The sequence below is a fragment of the Choloepus didactylus genome, chromosome 4 (genome assembly GCF_015220235.1).
Source record: "Choloepus didactylus isolate mChoDid1 chromosome 4, mChoDid1.pri, whole genome shotgun sequence".
Taxonomy (NCBI): domain Eukaryota; kingdom Metazoa; phylum Chordata; class Mammalia; order Pilosa; family Megalonychidae; genus Choloepus; species Choloepus didactylus.
In genome coordinates this window covers 12,861,341-12,880,206 of record NC_051310.1, presented here as the reverse complement: position 1 = coordinate 12,880,206, position 18,866 = coordinate 12,861,341, and the positions used below count along the sequence as shown (strand labels likewise).

General features: G+C 48.2%; 1 non-coding gene across 1 annotated transcript; it reads left to right on the top strand.

The window, feature by feature from the left end:
- The first annotated feature begins 2,982 nt into the window (after positions 1–2,982).
- Positions 2,983–3,087, top strand: LOC119533514. The gene has a single exon (XR_005216644.1). It is a non-coding gene; the product is annotated as a U6 spliceosomal RNA (small nuclear RNA).
- Positions 3,088–18,866: the final 15,779 nt, after the last annotated feature.

Sequence of the window (18,866 nt, the reverse complement as noted above, 5' to 3'; positions counted from 1 at the left end):
GAATGAGGGAACAGGGGGCAGGGGAGCAGTGGGGAGGAAAGCTGCTCCTGTCTGGACTCGTGCCCTGGCTATGCCGAGGAAGAGGAGGAAGACCTGTCAGCACCAGGGCTCTTCGGATGGGGCACGTGAGGAGGTGACGAGGAGGACTGCTTGGTTTCTGGTCTGGGCAACTGGACGGATGGTGGTGCCCTTCACTAGGACGGGAAGCGGAAGAGAAGAAGGGGTTTGGGCAGTGTTGGGAGGATGATCCGCTCTTGGTGAGCTGATGTTGAGGGCCAGCCAAAGGGGAGAGGTGCAGGGGGTGGACAGAGATGTGAGTCTGGAAGTGAGAAAGAGCACTTGGGATGGGAGATGTAGAGCTGGACACCATTGGAGGGAATGGGGAGAGCGAGAAAAGGAAAGGACACTAGGGGAGGAGAGAAGAATCCAAGACAGCCCTGAGGAGCCCCCACATCCAATGAAGAGCTGGTGCATGAGACCAAGCGGTGGTCTCAGAGGCAGAGGGAGGTCCAAGGAAAAGGAGGACACGGCAGCCAAGGGCAGAGTGTTAGGTTCCAGCACCTTCCCTAGAGCTGGCACACAACAGGGGCTCAAGAAGATGTTGCTGACTGAAGGAATGCATCCGTGAATTATGTCTTAGTGCTCCCCAGCTTGCAAAGTCCTCCCATAGCTATGGGCTCAGTCCACCCATGTAAGAGGTGGGCAAGACTGACACCATGTAAGGTCAAAAACCCAAGGCTTCAAAAACTTCAGCAGTTGGGTAGAGAACTGAACTTGCAGGAGCTTCACAGGGTAATTTCTCTTGCTTTAATCCTGCAAGGACTGGGTCCTTCCCCAGTTCCCCACAGTTCTGTCCGGCCCCAGGGGCCAAACAGGGCAATGAACTGGTGCCCTGGGGTTAAGTGCTTTCCCAGGCTTCCTTCTGCAGCTCCTCACACTGCTTGTCACACCCCTAAACACCAGGCTAGTTGCAGGATATTTGGTGTGTGAGAGCTGATTGGTTTTTGACAAATCCAGCCTGGCCTCTTTTTAGCACCTACTCATCCCCCAGAGACTGGAAACCTGATATTTTAATGATTTGCTCCAGACCCTTTGGGGAGGGGACTGGTGATTTTGTGGAGCTGAATTCCCGGGGTGGGGGCAGGCCTGGTAGGTATAATTAGCAGGTGAGCACTCCCTGGGCTGGGAAGTCAGCTGCTATCAGCACAGCCGCAGCCCGTGCTATTAACCCACTCCCATCCCAGCGTTCTACTCTCCAAGAGCACAAGCATTAATGTCACCCAGAAGTGTAGGGGCCGGTTTCCCAGTTCAGGGATGAGAGGGAGATTTTCAGGAAAAATTGCTCGTTTGTCTTCTGTCTGGACACATGTTTTCCCCTCTTCTCCTGTTTGGTTGGTTCCAACATACCTGTTCTCCTCCAAAACTTTTCCTTTCTTCCCTTCTTTTATCACCATGTGATAGAAGATTTTCCTGTATCTTTCTGATTGTTTCTTAGAAGTACAGAACCTCCGAGGGGGAAGGGGGCTAAAGTCCCACTCTTATTTTACAAAGGGAGAAAATGAGGCCAGTGACGATAAAGGAATTGCACATGCTCACCTCATGAGTTGTCACCACCATTATCATCATCACCACCATCACCATTATCATCATGCCTCATCATCATCATCACCACCACCACCATCATCATCATCATCACAGTCACCACCACCATTGTGCTGGTTTGAATCTGCTACATACCCCTAGAAAAGTCCATGTTCTTTTAATCCATCCCTGTAGGGGCAGACCTGTTGCGGGTGGGACCTTTTGCTTAGGTTGTCTCCATGGAGATGTGACCCAGCCCATTCAAGGTGGATCTTAATCCCCTTGCTGGAGTCCTTTATGAAAGGATAAAAGGCAGAGACATTTGGAGATGGCTCAGAGAAGCTGAGAGAGAGAAAACTGCTGACGGAAGCTCAGAGACATTTTGGAGAAAGTCATAACCCAGGAGAAGAAGGACCAGCGGACATCACCATGTGCCTTCCCATGTGACAGAGGAACCCCTGATGCCATCAGCCTTTCCCCAGAGAAGGTATCTACTCTTGATGCCTTACTTTGGACATTTTCATGGCCTTAGAACTGTAAATTTGTAACCTAATAAATGCCCATTAAAAAGACCACTCATTTCTGCTATATTGCATTCCAGCAGCTTAGCAAACCAAAACAACCATCATCATCACCATTACCACCACCATCATCATCATCACTTGTTTGTTTACTGAACATTATTCCAAAAAGGATTCAAGGAATCTCATCCACTACAACATCTTGGGTCTCCAGACTCCTTCCTTAGGATCCTCTTCTCCCTGCCTTGTTTCCTTTTTCTCTTTCTTCAGCTCTCCCACTTGCACACCACCTTGTCCTCTCCATCTCCTCCCCACACCAGGATGGCATCTGCAGTGCAGGATCTTCTCTCTAATTCTCCCATCCCCTTCCCAATTGTTTGTCACGTGTACACGTTCCTTTCCAAAACCCCTCTGACTGTCTGGCAGCTCCTCAGAAAGTTAAGTATGGAGTTACCATATGACCCGGCAATCCCACTTAAAATATATGCCCCCAAAGAATTGAAAGCAGGGACTCGAACAGATATCTGTACACCCATGTTCATAGCGGACTGTTCCCAAGAGCCAAAGGTGGAACAACCCAAGGGTCCATCTACAGATGAATGAATAAACAAAATGTGATATATATATATACACACACACAATGGATTATTGTTCAGCTGTAAGAAACGAAGGAATGAAGCTCTGATACATGCAACAACATGGATGAACCTTAAAGACATCATGTTGAATGAAATAAGCCAGACATAAAAGGACAGATATTGTATGATTTCACTTATATGAAATACATAGAATATGAAAATTCATAGAGGTAGAAAGTAGATAACAGGTTACCAGGGGCAAAGGGGGTGGGGACTGGGAACTTAAAGCTTAAGCGGGAGGTGTGCACTTTGGCAGCACATATACTAAAATTGGAACGATACAAAGAAGATCAGCACGGCCCCTGCGTAAGGATGACGTGCAAATTTGTGAAGTGTTTCATATTTTTTTGTTAATACGGCTGTGGTCATTAAAAGTAAAAAAAAAAAGAAAAAAAGCTTAAGGAAGGGGTACAGAATTTATGTTTGGGGCGATGGAAAAGTTTTGTTAATGGCAAATGGAGATAGTGGCACACCATTGTGAAGGTCGTTAAGATCACTGAACTGTATGGCTGTAAGTGGTTAAAGGGAAATTTTAGGTTTTATATATATGTGTGTATACATATAAGTTATCACAATAAAAATTTTTAAAAATAAAAATACAAATCCTCTGTCTCCAATCCTTCCTTTTGCTAAGAGGATGACTGAAATAGAAAGGTGCAGGAGAAGAAAGAGGACATGAAGAAAGCAGAATCTGGTATAAAGAACAGAGAACCCCAGGCCAGCTGCGGCTCCAGCTCTGGGTGGGTCACACGGAATGAGCCCCTTCTCCTCCCTGAGCCTCAGCTCCCCATTTAGAAATGGGTTGGGAGAGGGAAGGAAGGTTTAGACCAGAAGATCCAAAACCCCACGTGGCTATCACATTCCACGATTCTGAGAGCAGGAGGAGAGAGGTGCTTCCCAGCCCAGGGTTCCCTGAAGAGGGCAGAGGAAACGCTCCTCACAGCCCCTTCCTCCTAAACTCTGCTCAGCCCGAGTCCAGCAGTGTCTCCACCCCTGCTGGGGGCTCAGGGCTTCAGCCACCACCGCTCCGGATTAGTCCCTTCTTTTCCTGGACGCCTGTCACAGGGAGCCCAAGTCAGCTTAGGGCAGGAGGTGCCAGCAGCCCTGATGTCCAGGGGAACAGCCACCCTAAGGCGTGCAGCCCCCAGGTGAGCTCCTGAGCCCATAAATCCCCAGACTGCCCTCTTCCTGCCCAATACCCCACCATGTCCCTTTCCCCACCCGGCATCCTCCCAGCCTTGCTCTTTTGCAGCCTGAAATTTTTAAAGCACAGTTTTGGCCAGAAAACCCCCACCCACCATGGCCATGTCTTCAGGAGGAGTATGAAGTGTAAAAACTGTCTCTGCGGGCTTCCAGCAGGGAGGAAGGTCTCTGCACACCCCTCTCCAGGGTGACGAGAGAAGGGACAGAGGAAGGACAGAGACGACTTCAAGCTCCCTGGGGCCCAGCGTGTCTGGGGTGAGTGGCCCAGCCAAGGCCTGAGTTCGGTCCGACAGACCAGGTTGGCCAGTCGGGTGCAGAGCCCCTTGCTCCCGCCAGCTGACGAGGCCCTTCCAGGGGACGGTGCAAGGACAGCGGGCCCAGCAGTGAGCACAGCCATGTCCCACTCCATGCTGGAATAGCCACCCTCATCGCACCAGAGCCGAGCAGCACATCCCAGCCTAGCCGGAGTGCTGGGCAGTTCTGCTGCTCGTGGCCCCGAGGCCGGGGCCTTTGGGAAAAATGAATCTAAGATGGCCCCCAAATAAACGGGGGTGCAGCCAAGAACAAAGCCTGTTCCCCTCATTTGGGGGCTGGGGGCCAGCTGGCAGGGGAGGCCTAATTTTCCACAAGACCCAGAAGGTGACATAACTAACAGGTGCCACTGACGCCGCACTCGCTGTGCTCCTGCCCCGTGCTGAGCACACAGAAAGGCCCAGGGAGGCAGGTGCTGTCCTCAACACCTTTGTGGGCAGGAGGAAACTGAAGCCCAGCAGGTGCTTCCAAAGGTCCCGCTGCTGCTAAGTGGCACAGTCGGGATTCGAACCCAGTGCTGCTCTCTGCTCCATTCCAATGCTTCCACCTCCCATAGTTCACGCCAACAACCCACAGTCTCAGCAACACAGCTGAGGGTTGCAGGGTAAGCAGCTTGCCCAAGGTCACACAGCGAATAGATGGGGCCCAAGTACAAGGGGGTGTGGGACTTGGAAGGAGGAAGAGTCTGGGGAGGAGGAGGAGGGGGCAGGGCCGCACCTTGGCTGCGAGGGTCCAGCTGAGGGGGCTGAGCTTTAATGTGCAGGGAACTGGGCAGGGGGAGAGGGAGGAGGAGGAGGAAGCCATTTGAGGAGGGGCTTGGCATGAGCCCAGCTGTGGTTTTGTCGGAAAATTCTGGCAGCCGCATGGGGCTGACGGGAGGAGAGGAAGGCCGAAGATGGCTGACTGCTTGGGAATTCTGAGAGGGGTCCGGGTGGGCCAGGAGGAGGGTCAGACCCAGGCAGTGGTGTTGGAGAGGAGGCAGGAAGAGGTGAGAGTGGGAGAAGGGGAGGGCGGCCTGAGGCTTCTAGAGCTGGAGGAAAGCAGGGCCGTGGAAGGGCAGAGGAAATGATGGGTTGCTTGTGCACAGGCTGGGTTTGGGGAAAAACAAAGCAGACCCTGGGAAAATCAGGCCTAGATCAGGACCCACCCTGCACATTCCTCATTCATTCATTGAATACTGGAGGGACAAAGATGACTTTTTTGGGTCACTGCTGGAGCACAGAGAACCCACCTCCAGCCCCAGGAAGTGTGACACAGTGGGTCCTCACCGTCTCCTTCCTCTAGGACCTGCTCCAGGGTGCCCCATGTCCATCCACCCAAACTGTCCCCCCAGATCCCAGAGCTTCTCAGTTCTCTGAGCATTAGCCCTTCAGAAAGCCTATCACCATGGCCCCATGTGGCCGGCGTCTCCCTGTTGCGTGGCTCTCCTCTTGCTCGCATGCCCACCCACCCCTCACCGGACTGGACCCCCCCCCCCCATGGCAGGAGCAACTCACTCCCACACAGAGCCTAGCACACAGTCAGCACTCAAATGTCAACAGAAAAAGATAATCTTGATTAGTATGCTGAGCTGCCTAATAAAAGATCTCAATAGACAAAGCGTCATTAAACTGTTCTGAGTTTTAATTAAAAAAAAAAAAAAGAGCAAAGCAAAGCAATCCCACTTCCAAAATCGGTGGCTGAGGACAGTGCTTAGTGAGGGGTCAGTTCTTTCACGCTGCATCTCATTCATTCAACAGCAAGCCTGTGCCGCCGGCCCGGGAGATTCAGATACCAAGTGGACACAGAGCCAGCCTCCTGGGCTCATCGCGGGAGCCAGGGGTGTAAAGAAATAAGGAAGACAGCAAGTAAGGGTCTGCCAGGTGCACAGAGGAGGCAGTCAGTCTCTCGGGACGAGGAATCCAGGAGGGCTGCCCAGAGAAGGAGCTGCCTTGTGAGCCGGGAGGAGCGGGCCAGGAGAGAGAGAGGGCTTTTCTGCAGAGCTGAGGCAGAGGGGTTGAAACAACCGCCACATCCAGGAAAAGTGGGAGAGGCTGGAGCATGCGGCTTTGCTCGTTTCGGTGTTTGGGGAGTCTGCCAATCTATTCGTAACTTATGGACCAGGCGAGACGACCAGGCTGCTTGGACCCTGGGGTCTTCCGATTGCGTCATCCATCCAAACCAGGAATCCTTCTCGGCAAGCTTGCCAGCCCTTACACGCATCCGGCACTGAGCTCTGCCTGGAATACCCTGACCCACCACGGCCCACGGGGTCCTGCCCTGCCTTCAGGAACCACCTCCCCTCCAAGATGCCCCCTGAATCCATTTCACACCCAGCTTATCCAGAATCCCTCCCTCCCTCCTCTCTAGCTTTGGGATGCTTGGTATCTTCCTTGGGTACAAATTGTGTTTTCATTTGTCACTCGGGCTCATGTACAGCCTGGTGGGAGGCAGTGCCCCTTAGTGGATCACTGTGTGGGCTCTGGAATCAGAATGCCTGGATCAGCGTGCCAACAGGGGGAGCTAGAGAGGGAGCTGGAAAGCATCCTGGAGGAGGTGACCAAACTAAGTTTTGCAGAGTGAACAGAAGTTTACCAAATGAACAAGGAAGGAGGAGGCAGGGTGGTTCGGGCAGAGAGAACCCCGGCAAAGGTTGGAGGCATTTAAACACACGGTATATTTGCATCTGGTAGGAAGTTGGAAGAAGCAGAAGTGTGGGGTGCTTGGCAGGGCAAGGTGGGGGGCCAGTTGACAAGGACATGGCGTTCCCAGGGCCAGATCAAGAAGGACTGCAGAGGGAGGTTCCAAGAAGGTGGGTATAGTCCCTTCCCAGCCCCTAGAGTGAAAAGTTTTAACTTAAGCAGCAAAATATACAGATTAGCCAGCACACGGAGCACTCCAGCAAACATCAACTAGCCAACCCCCACTGGGTGACACGAGGCCTTCAGCTGGATCAACCCTTCAGGAAACAATGGTGTTCCCTAAAGAGTTTTCTGACCTACCCATTCAGCAAGGAGCTTTTTCGATGGACCCAGCTTTGCCCTTCCCCATCCCTCCTTCCTGGGCCCCAAGTCTGCGATCTGATGGGCCGTCATCTTCTTTTCATTCATTCATTCACTGATCATTATCCTCCATTCTTCTGACACCTCAGACAGGCTGTCCATTTAATTTTGTAAAACTAAACAGCACGCTTAGCTCTTTCAGGATGCACTCGGAGTGTGATATGTTCTGGGCAATGTTTTTCAGAACAGTGAAAAATCTAATTTTTTCCCCTAGCTCATCAGGACATGTCAAACATAATTTATGCCCGGACATAATTCATCCCTAAAGATAAATATTGAAACCCAAGAGAGGAGAGACTGCTGCAGAATTTCCAGGGGTAAGAGAGGGGTTCAAAAGGGGGTCCCCCTTTCCCGACACCAACACTGAAGGGGTGAAAAAAGCGTAAAGGAAATGAACGTAAAGTAGCTAACTCCAGGTCTGGTTCAGGCTCCTTCTCCTTGTAGAACGGCCTTGGCCTTTTTTTACAGGCCTCTTTTGTGTCTGTTGAACTGTTGCTCCGTCTTGCTTGAAATCTCTCACAAGAGAAGCCCTCAATTAAAGCCACCTGCTGGTCTTTGTCAGCTGAGCTTGACGCTGTCAAATAATGCAGAGCTCCTTAAGCCAATACAAGTCATTAAGAGGGAGGTGAATTAGGGATCCAACTTGCGGGACAGGAGCCATCCGTGATCAATTGATATCTTCCTCTGCAGGAGGCGGGGTCTCGGGGAGCCCCGCTCCCCACTCGCCTCCTCCGCAGGGGCCTGCACCCCTGGATCTAATTAGGCCGAGGCCCCAGCAGGGCCACGGCTGCGCTGAAAGGCCATCAGTAGGCGAGCTCATTAATAACCGGCCGGTGCCCTGTTTATTGTAATTGTCAGGCTGCAATTTACAGTAATCCTCCAATGCAAAGGCCTAAATCGCTGCAGCTGATTGGAAATTCATACACCCATTTGAAAGAGAAAAACACAAGATGCATATGGGTTAAAAGGTCAAAGCATGCAAGTGTGTGTGTTGAGTGACAGACATTTTAGTACTAGCCTGGGACCATATTTTAAAAGGTCACTGAAAACTCTTGGCTTGGGCCCTCTGACAAACAATGAACATTCCATATATTTATTTGCCATCTCTTTGTTTTTACAGCAAGCAGAATAAATGAGTTAAATGACGTTGTGCGGGCCTGCATATTGTCAGCACAGGTTATAAGTCATTATTAAACTCCATCAAATCAAACCAAACCCCGGTCAAGGCAATGAGACTAAAAGTTATTTGCATTCCTTCTGTCATAAAAAATCATATCCCCTTACTCAAGACTTTCGTTTCTTTATTAAATGCAGCCACAAGAGTATTTCAGGTCTGGCAATATAAGCTCAGGAAAACCTTCTTGGTCTAACGCAGTGTAACAGCTTAGACCCGATTCCACTAAAAACTCCCAGTTGAGCAGATCTGGGCACTCAATCAAGACATACATATTACTTTTAAATAAGATTAGCCTTTATATTTTGCTGCTTAAGTTAAAACTTTTCATGTCATTCTCTACTTTTATGTAAACTCCAACATAATTCTGTTTTAGCAAAATACTTCAAACAAATTAAAAACCTCAAGTAGAACGTGTCCTGAACAAAAACTTTCCTAATGGCATTGCAATGTGTTTGCTGACACTAAAACACTTTTAACTAAGATGGATTTTCCCTCCATTTCCCTGCATTTGTAATTATGGCTGCACAGCACTGGCCTTCGGTTACAATGGCGAGAGCAGTTATCTGTGCTCCAAAAATTATTTGACCAATAACTTACAAGCGACCCATAGCATATGTTTAAAAAATTGTCTGTCCTATCTGTCTCCGATGGGTGCCGTCTTCCTTCATTGTGAATCAGAAAGTGATCAATGGGGAATATTTCGGGGAGGGGGTCCTGGGAAGTCAGAGGGTAGCTGGGAAGGAGGGGGGAAACTTGCTCCCCACCAAGAGGCACTGATATGGAAAGCCATGCTATTGGTGACCAGATCCTGAAGAATGACGGGAAGGAGATCAGAGCGTCAAAGCAAGGTATTAAACATGCATCCATCCCTAATCCAAACAAGATGTCAGTGGCCATTATTAAGAGCATGGGGGTTTGGAAAGGCAATTGTTTCAAAAAACAAACCAGAAGCAATTTCAGCATCTGCTCAGTTCTCTGACCAATTTGCCCATGGCTTCTTCATCTTTGCACACACGTGGCGTATTCGGTTGTTTGCGCTATCCGGACATTCCAGCCTAAAGCCGAACTGCAGCACTGGTAATCCTCCATCTTCTTCTTTCCTTCATGACCTCCCTGCCTGCCCACAGCCCGCAGCATGCTGCACCAGGGCTTACCAGCTCACACCTGGCTTTCCCAGCCATGATCTCGTGGAGGCTGACAGCACCCCTCCAAGACAGGTAGAAACGGACGTACCCCATTTTATAGCTATGAGAAGTAAAGCTCAAAGGAGTGGAGAGATTGTCTAAAGCGCCATACATGGTGTGATAGGCAGAATTCTGAGATGGCATCCCAAGATCTGCACCCACTGGTGGACACACCCTGGGTGACACCCTCCCATGGAGAGTGGGTGGGCCCTGTGATTACATTACATTTTGTAGTAAAGGTGAAGGGATTTTGCAGATGTAACTAAGGTCTCTGTGCTGATTTGAATCTGTTGTGTACCCCAGAAAAGGCTATGTTCTTTCAATCCCTTCTTGCGGGGGGCAGACCTACAGTGGTGGGACCTTTGGATTAGGTTGTTTCCACAGAGATGTGACCCAGCCCATTTTAAAGGTGGGTTTAATCCTCTCGCTGGAGTCCTCTATAAGATAAAAGACAGATGAAACTCAGAGAGCTCAGAGATGCTTAGAGAGAAAACACCCTGGGAGAAGCAAGAAGGACCCACAGGAGCTGAGAGAGAGAGAGCCACCGAAACCAGAACCCAGGAGAGAAGGACCAGCAGACATCGCCATGTGCCTTCTCATGTCACAGAGGAACCCCAGATGCCATTAGCCTTTCTTCAGAGAAGGTATCATCCTGTTGATGCCTTAATTGGGACATTTTCACAGCCTTGGAATTGCAAATTTATATTTATTAGTTACTTAAATGTAACTAATAAATCCCCATTGTAAAAGGCAACCCATTTTTGGTATATTGCATTCCGGCAGCTTTAGCAAACCAAAGCAGTCCCTAATCGGTTGACTTTGAGTTAATCAAACAGGAGAGCCTCTTGGGTGGGCCTGGCCTAATCAGGCAAACCCATTAAAAGAGGCTCCAAACCTTCCCTATAACAAAAGACATTCAAGGTGAGAGAGCAATTCTCCTCTTGCCTTGAAGAAGCAGGCTGCCGTGAGTTCTATAGTGACAAGGAAATAAATCCAGCCACCAGCTACATGAGCTTGGAAGAGGACCCAGAGCTCCTGGGAGACCCCAGCCCTGGCTGACGCCCGATTGAACCTTATGAGACCCTGAACAGACAACCGAGCTGAGCTTTGCCCAAACTGGTGATCCACGAAAACTGTAGATTTACAAATGTGTGTTGTTTTAAACTGCTGAATTTGTGGTAACTTGCTATGCACTAATAGAAAAGTATATATGTGGATAGCAACAAACACAGGGCCTCCTGGTCCCCAACCCCGGACACTTGCCCCAACCTCCATGCTGTGGCCGTATTTCAAGCCCATTCATGAGCTCCTTGCTAATATTTAGTCTAGACACCAATATAAGTTTACTTTTAAAGTTGCTTTTATTCTACTATTTTCTTATCCTAAAACAGATTAAAATCGACTTCTCGATTTGGCTATTACTATGAGAATTATCTAATAGCTTTTTTATAATACAAAAAAGAGAGAAAGAGAGGGACTATAATCTCTTTTCTTTTTTCATTTCAAAGGTCCCCAAGCAACAGCCTACTTGACACCACTATGAAATTTTCTTGTTAAGCTCATAAAAATTAGGACCTTATGAGAAAAGCCATACCTTTAAAAACACCTGACTAAATATTTCATAAGTGCAACCCAGAGCGAATTCCTACAGTAGATTCACTGGATTTACAACCATCAAACTATATTAAACTTACAATATCAAGATTTATCACCTATTAAATGGAGTCTCGTTTTAGTAATATCTCGCATGTGATCCCAAAGGATCTCAAATACCTCCGACCCTTCGCCGGGGCACTGAGCATAATTCATAACGAGGTAATCGAAAACCTCGTTGTAACGCTGCCGCCGCCACCTGTGGGGATTAACTCGCCTGTCAAGGAAGGTGGCTGGGTCCGGGCGAGAAGGCAGTGGGTGCCTTACAGAGAGCAGAAATGGCACCAAGACCCAGGCCGGGGGGAGCCCACGGAGGACCTCAGATGTGAAGTCAGAGGGTCCTCGCGGCCTCTGCTCCTGTAGTTTTTGCCGACAGAGCCCTTTCTTCCAACACCGTGTTCTAAGAAAGTTCGGGTGATGGGACACATATCCCAGGAAAGCCCCCTCCTCCCCAGGCCCCCTCTGGCCCCCCCAGGAGTTTCGGTGGCCCCAGTTTCTGGAGCACAGTTGGGAACTGAGTTTGTAGCTCAGTGGTTCACCACCTTGGCTACCCATTAGAATCACTGGTGGGGGTAGGGGGCACTTTTTTAAAAATGCAGATGCCCGGGCCCTGCTGGGAGATGCTGATTTCGTTGCAATTCTAAACCAGACTCACTGGTCTGGCTGAACCCCGTGTTACATTTGAGGAACCTGAAACTCCGAGAGGGGAAGATATTTGCTTAAGGAAATACAGATTTAAAGTCACAACCCAGAAAAATACAGCCTGTCCTCAGAATGTTTGCAGGGATGTCATTATCCACATTGAAATTGTAAATTTGGGCTAAAATGTGTGAATTAATTTTGAAGATTTATAGTGATCGCTTAACTTAAAGAATTCTTCGGGAACATTCAAGGCTTTATGATCCGGGCAAATAACATGGCCGAAGTGGCAGGGGCTTTCCTTGTTCCCCCAGTCAAAGAATAATGCCGCCTATTGAAGAGACCACGAGCTTCCAGGGCACCACAGACTAAAGACTGCTCTGGTGAGACACTCTGCAAAAAAGACGTGTCGTCCCTCAAAAGTCAGGTCAAGTGTAACCCTTCCGTGAGCCTTCCCCTTGTCCCCCACCCTTCTGCGCAGCCCTGGGCAGTCCTTTATTGGAGGGCCATGGAAATGGATTAAATTATTTAGTTACCTACAACTGTCCTCACCACAAGTTGAGCCCTGAATGTGGGGTCTGCGTTTTTGTTGTTTTGGTTTTCCATTTTAAGGCTTTAGCATCCCTGTTCATGTTTACTCATCTGTAAAGTGGGAATAACTAGTGCCTAGTCTTAAATGAAATTCAGGGAGATGCTTGGCACAGAAAACACTCAATACATCGTATCTATGATCATCATTCAGACTCGGCCAAACTGCCCCCATCACTCAATCACATCATCCCATTGCGTTGTCTTCCTAGCAAGTGTCATTCTCCAAAACCATCATGTTTCCTTGTGTGAGAGCCGCCTCCCCAGCTCCACTCCCTCCCCACTGGAATGTAAGCTTCCGTGGCAGTAATGGGCCAGTGTGCCTGTCCGGATCCCACGGACCCCATAGTGACCCGATGGGAACCTGGCCACGGGGGACGCTGAAGCGACGCGTGGCGATGACTGACTAAATGACGCATTCAGCAAAAGAGCAAGAACATGATCCTGCCGTCTAGAAATTTAGTTTTAACAAGCTGTGATTCTAATCTCTATCACTTCTACATTCACAAATTACATCTTTTTGTGCGGCTTTAAGTATCATCAGCCCTTCATTTTGTAGACAAGGAGCCTGACGCCAGGAGAGGTTCCTGGGTTGGGTGGGAAGCGGCCGAACCAGGACTGCCCTCCGTTCAGGCCCCGCACCATGCTGACTCGCTCCTTTGTGCATCCTTGGGGCAGAAGGGTTAAAACCAGGGTGTCCTGGGAATTCCAGATTCCTAGAAATGCTCACACCACTGGCTGACGGTTCCGCCTCTTTGTCAACAAAATTGGTTTTAGTGAGCTTTTGTTCTGGAAAGCCTAGATTTTCTATTTATAAACATAACCTCAAGTTGGAATTATGGCTGGTTGCAAGGACTGATTCAGCCCCTTTATTCCAGAATAGGTAAACACAGGCTAAAAAAAAGTAACCGCTAAACAAAAACCAAAGTGGGCCTTACGACTCTTGAAAGAACTTAACAAGCTCAAACACCCTTTCTCGTAAGTCCCCTCCGTCCCACCAGGTCTGTATACATCCAAGCCACGGCTCTCAACGCGAGAGAACCGAGTCCCTGTCATGTGGAGTTGTGGCCGGCCAGATCCTCGCTTGTCTTCGCAAAACCGAACGGGTGAACTGTAGTTCTCTGGAAAATAAGGCCCCTTGGGAACAAGTCCCAAAAGCAAGCACAAAGTTCCAGGCTGTGACTGTGGACGCCACCTTTCTCGGCAAGAATGGCCTTACTCGCCAAGGTTGGCTTTACGTCAAATGCTTAGCATATATTCTCAATAATGAGTATCAATGTGTTTATGTCCCAGCTCATTCCCAAAATGATCTGTGGCAACAACTCAACCAGAACAGTGCAGATGCCGTAGAAGGATTAAAAAAAAAATAGGGGAATGCAGACAGAGAAAATGGGAAACTATTACTACTAAAAATTAAGGGCTTTATTCCTATAAAATAGCCATTTGTTGATTTGGTTGTGGCCATCGCCCCACTAGGATAAACCTCCTTGCCACAAGGGCAGGAACTTCATGCTATTCACTGCAGTATCACCAGAGCCTAAAAGACCATCTATACATAGAAGGTGATTAATAAATATTTAATAGATGAACCAGAGGTCTGCTAGAAATCTGGCTCTGAGCTGCCTGGTAGTCAAAGCAAAAAGGGAAAGCATCAGTTGCCAGATTCATAGTGTCCATTTAAACCAAGTCTTCTGGAAAAGGGCAAGCTTTTCTTGACATTTGAACCTTGGGTCCTCTAAATCCCACATGTACCAACTGTGTCAGACTGACCTTGCCACCTGCCATCCCCATAAGTGTGTGACATGCCAAGATTCAGGAGGAGCCCAGGTCCCACTTGCTTGCTGACAACGTTGTAAGAAACAAGAATTTTCTGCACCCTGCACTCTGCGAAAACCATCCTCCCCCACCCTCCACCCCCAAACTCCTCCTGTTCCTGCACTTCATCTCCTGGGAGGTCGAGGCTGTACCGCCCACCCTAGGGAATCCCAGGGTGGCACCGTGCTCAGCTGAGCAGTGGTGGTGAAGATTTGGTCCTTGCATTCCAGTGGCTCCCAGACATGTCAACAGATGATGACAATAGGGTGAGATGTGACAATGATGTAGGAATGGAGAGGACAGGCTCCGGCTGGGGTCTGAGAAGAAGGCTGAACACTGAACTGTATCTGGAAGAATGGGTAATACTGGACAAGCAAAGAATGAGGTGGTGGGGAGAGGGAGAGAATCTTTTTAGGCAGAGCAGGTGGCACATAAAAAGGCCTCCCTTCAAGTCTGCAGATGCAGGGTTCTTGGGAAGAAAATGACAGCATCCTGAGATGGGTGGGGTGCTACTCCTCTGAAGGAGCTGAACTTTGTGAGTTGTGTCCTTCTCTGGGACTGTTAGGGGCCAACACCTGGACCTGGCAAGACTAGCTTTGACACGAAAGAACACTAGACACTTGACTTCATGACTGCTAGTTGAAAGCCAAGTTTAAGTCAGGGCGCAGGACTGGACTCACCCACCATGGCCTGTGGACCCACAGGCTTCCCTTCCAGGCCACCAACCGCAGGGACACTGAGCCACGCCAAGGCTACCACCCGCCTGAAGTCGCCTCCTCAACAAACCGCCTGATCAAGTGCCTCACTTTTATTAGTCCTGTTAAATGATTCCTAACACACTCAGAGATGACTTTACTGAGGCAAAGGGGCTTTTCTTTTTCTTTAAAACGGAGTGACTGCAAAAGCAGGCAGGGGGAAAAAAAGAGCTAAAACAAAAGCTTGCTTTTTGGTGGACTGGGCAGAGTATAATACAAAATGGGGTACTGATGGCTTATCTTACCAAGACTTGTGTTAAGTAACTCACCTCATTACACACCCGTACCTGGCCACTGATTGTGTTCCCAATTTTTCAAGCTAATGTGAATTGCTAACAGTAACTGGATTCTAACCCTAGGTCTCATCTAACAAGGGAGACTATGGATCTTTTATTTATTTGTAAAAGTGAGAGATGAGCTACTAGGGTTAAAACAAAGGGGCAAAGCAACCCAGCTATTGCTGCCTCTTAAAGGAGCCACCATCTGGTCTTCTTCTCAACCTGAAATGTCTATAACATACATACTTACATGCACAAATGCTTTAATTCCACCTTTATTTCAGAAAACCCACATAAATTGGAGAAACTTAGCATAATGGTGAAAAGCTCTTCCTTTGAGGTGGATATGGAGACACCACCCAGCCCTGACTCCTACTGTGAGCTTAGGCAAGTTACTTCACTCCTCCATGCCTTGTTTTGCTCATCTGTAAAATGGGGATTGTAGTAACAGTTCATATTTATTATGTGCTTATTATGTGCCAGGCAGGGCACCCAGCATTGCACATGAACTCTCACCTAATCCGAATGACGCTTTGATCCCCATTGTGAAGACAAGGAAATGAAGCTTAGAGAGGCTAAACAATTTGCCCGAAGTCACACAGTGCTGGGAACCAGGCAGTCTGACTCCAATTCTCAATTTGAATCTCTATGTTCGACTTCCTTCCAGAAACAATTGTTTTCATAATTGTGGTGAACACTAAATGGTATAAAACATGTAAAACATGTAGCAGACTTGGCACTTTTTACAAGTTCACACTCACACTTATATATACTTCATTGAGCTGTATTCTTACGACTTGTGCACATTATGCATTTTACTCTGTTTTACTGCAGTTATTAGAGAAAAAAAATGGGCAGATCTGATGTGAACTTTCTCAAACGTTAGCTAAAAAAGCACTGTGTATTCAGTATGCTATCATTTAAAAGTGGACGGCATTCATTTGTGCATGTAAAATATCTCCAAAAAAATACTCAAAACTGTTTACCAGTGGTTGCCTTTGGGGTAACGTACTGCATGAAGAGACATACTTTCCACTGTAGACCTTGTGGTATTGTTTGAGGTATATTTGTGATTTTTTAAACCATGTGCCATGGTCTTCCCTATAGAAATATACACGAAAAAGAAGTTTAATGCCTACACTACTGAGATTGAATTATATCTCTTTGCAAATCCTCTCCCTGATCCAGGGAAGGGCAAGGAGACTGATTACTATGGAACCAAAGTCGTGATCAAATTCTAGAGTTAGAGGAGACATGGGTGAGAACATCCAGAAAAACTGGAGTTTTAAGAACGCCCTGGTTGAAATGTCAGGACAAGCCAAGTGTAAATGCCAAACCCACATACCTGGGGCCTAAGATCAAGGAGAGGGAGGCACGAATTAGGACAGGGGGCAAAGAGTTCAGAGTAGACTTTGAATAATTGAGTGTAAAGGGCAGATTCGTGCATGTGTGATGTTCCCAACGCGCCTTCACCGGAAGGTGACTGCAAACGGAAAAACGTAATTTGGGGCACCAAATTTCAAGGTTTAATTTAGCCACAATGGGTTAGAAAACTGCACGTACATATTCATTTATTCAACACTCAGCTCCTACTGGGGGCAGGCAGCAAAACAAGATCCTACCCTCACTGACCTTTCTTTCACCTTCTACAGCTAAATAAAAGTGGTGACAAGTGCCACGATGACAATGTGATAGTGTCGGGGGAGGAAGTGCCTTACATTCACTAATAAAGGGTGCCCTCTCTGAGGAGATAGTTAAGCTGGGCCCTGAACGAGCCAGCCAGCCAGGCCAAGTTGGGGGTCGCTAGTTAAAGACCCGAAGGCAGTTACAGCGTTAATGCTGGGTGTTTACTCACTCCATGCCAGGCCTACACTAAATGCCTTAGCCGCCTCATTCATTGTACCCTCACAACCCACTATCACAGATGAGTGAACAGTATCAGAACCATGAAGCAATTTGCCCAAGCTCACACAGGCAGTGCTGGAGCAGGCGGATTCCAACGGGAGGCTGGAGTCTATGCACTGAGACTGAGCTAGGTGAAGAGGGCCAGGAGCCCAGTGCAGCCGGAGTGCAGGGAGGGAGGGGCCGGATCGCAGAGGGTTTTGGAGGCCAGGGAGGAGTTTGGATCTGTCTCCATTTCTATTCTAAGTCGATTACTCTGGCCAGAGAATGGAGACTAGAGTAGAAGCAGGAAGACCATTTAGAAGGCTGTGTCCTAGTCCAGGCAAAGGTCATGGTGGTCGGATCGGCATGGTGGCCGTGGAGTGGGATTAGGTTGTTTTGGAAGCCAATCAACAGGATTTGCTGGTGGACTGACAGGGTGCAGGACATGAGGGAAGGTCAGGATCCAAGGACGACCCTTAGGATTGTAGCTTTGGCAGCTGGGTGGGCACAGGGGCCGCCTACGGAGCACCATGTCCACCCTGGGGCACTATAACCATCGAAGGGCTCTGCCAACTGCCTTCCAGACAGGCCGAGAGCATTCTGCTGGTCTGCACCTCCCTCCTGAGCTCAACCCCCTGGCTCCGAGTGTCTTTGGGAGGACAAGTGACAGCACACATCCGAGCCAGCTGAGGACCAGCATTTACCATTCCACCTAAAACATGCATCATGTTTATGGATCTGCACAAAGAAAAAAACGTCAATCCCATCTGGAATCTTGTCACACACACCATGGTCTGCAGAATGATACACGTGGCAGGGCCGTGTTCTTTTTTATTAGCCAAGGGAGACACAAAGGGAGCGACTGCTAGTCTTGGGCGTGCAATGCCTGCGGGGGCAGGAAGGGCCTGGCGGGAAGGCTGGGACTATGCACTGAACTCGTGGCCAGTAATACCAGCGCGCACAAGCACGCAGCGTTTAGCCAAATTCCTCAGGATTAAATATGTATCCATTTTCCTCCTTGAGTTTGGAGCAGTCAGAGGGAGGAAAAGGGAAGAGGTAAGTTTAAACTCTTAAAAAAGAAAACTAAATTTTTTCTTATTCAGAGAAATTTATATGTACCAGCCTGTTCCCACAGCCAGGTGATTCCTATTTTAGCACTTAAGTTTACTGAGTTACAAAAAGTTGGGTGAAAAGCTTGAAATAACAGAATTCTTTCTTAAGCAACAATATTGGAAGTGGGTCCTAACCCTGGAAGCTGAACATTCTCTCCACTTGATTTCAGAATGACCAACTTCAGTTAAGGACTGTGTCAAATGCATCCTTAATAACCCAGAACCTGGAACGCATCGCTCATCGTGGCAGAATTTCAGAAAAACACACCGGTATTATTTAAATCTCAAAAAGGAAAAAACAAAACAAGAAACAATTGTTACATGTAACCCAACAGCAAAATTTTACATTAAACCATATATTTTCATATGATTCACCACGGAATTAAAAAAATTTAAGGATCATTTCTGCTACCATGATTCAAATGTTCTCACCCATTTGAGCTGCATCAAAATGAGAAAGAAAGAAAAGATAAAAGGACACAAAG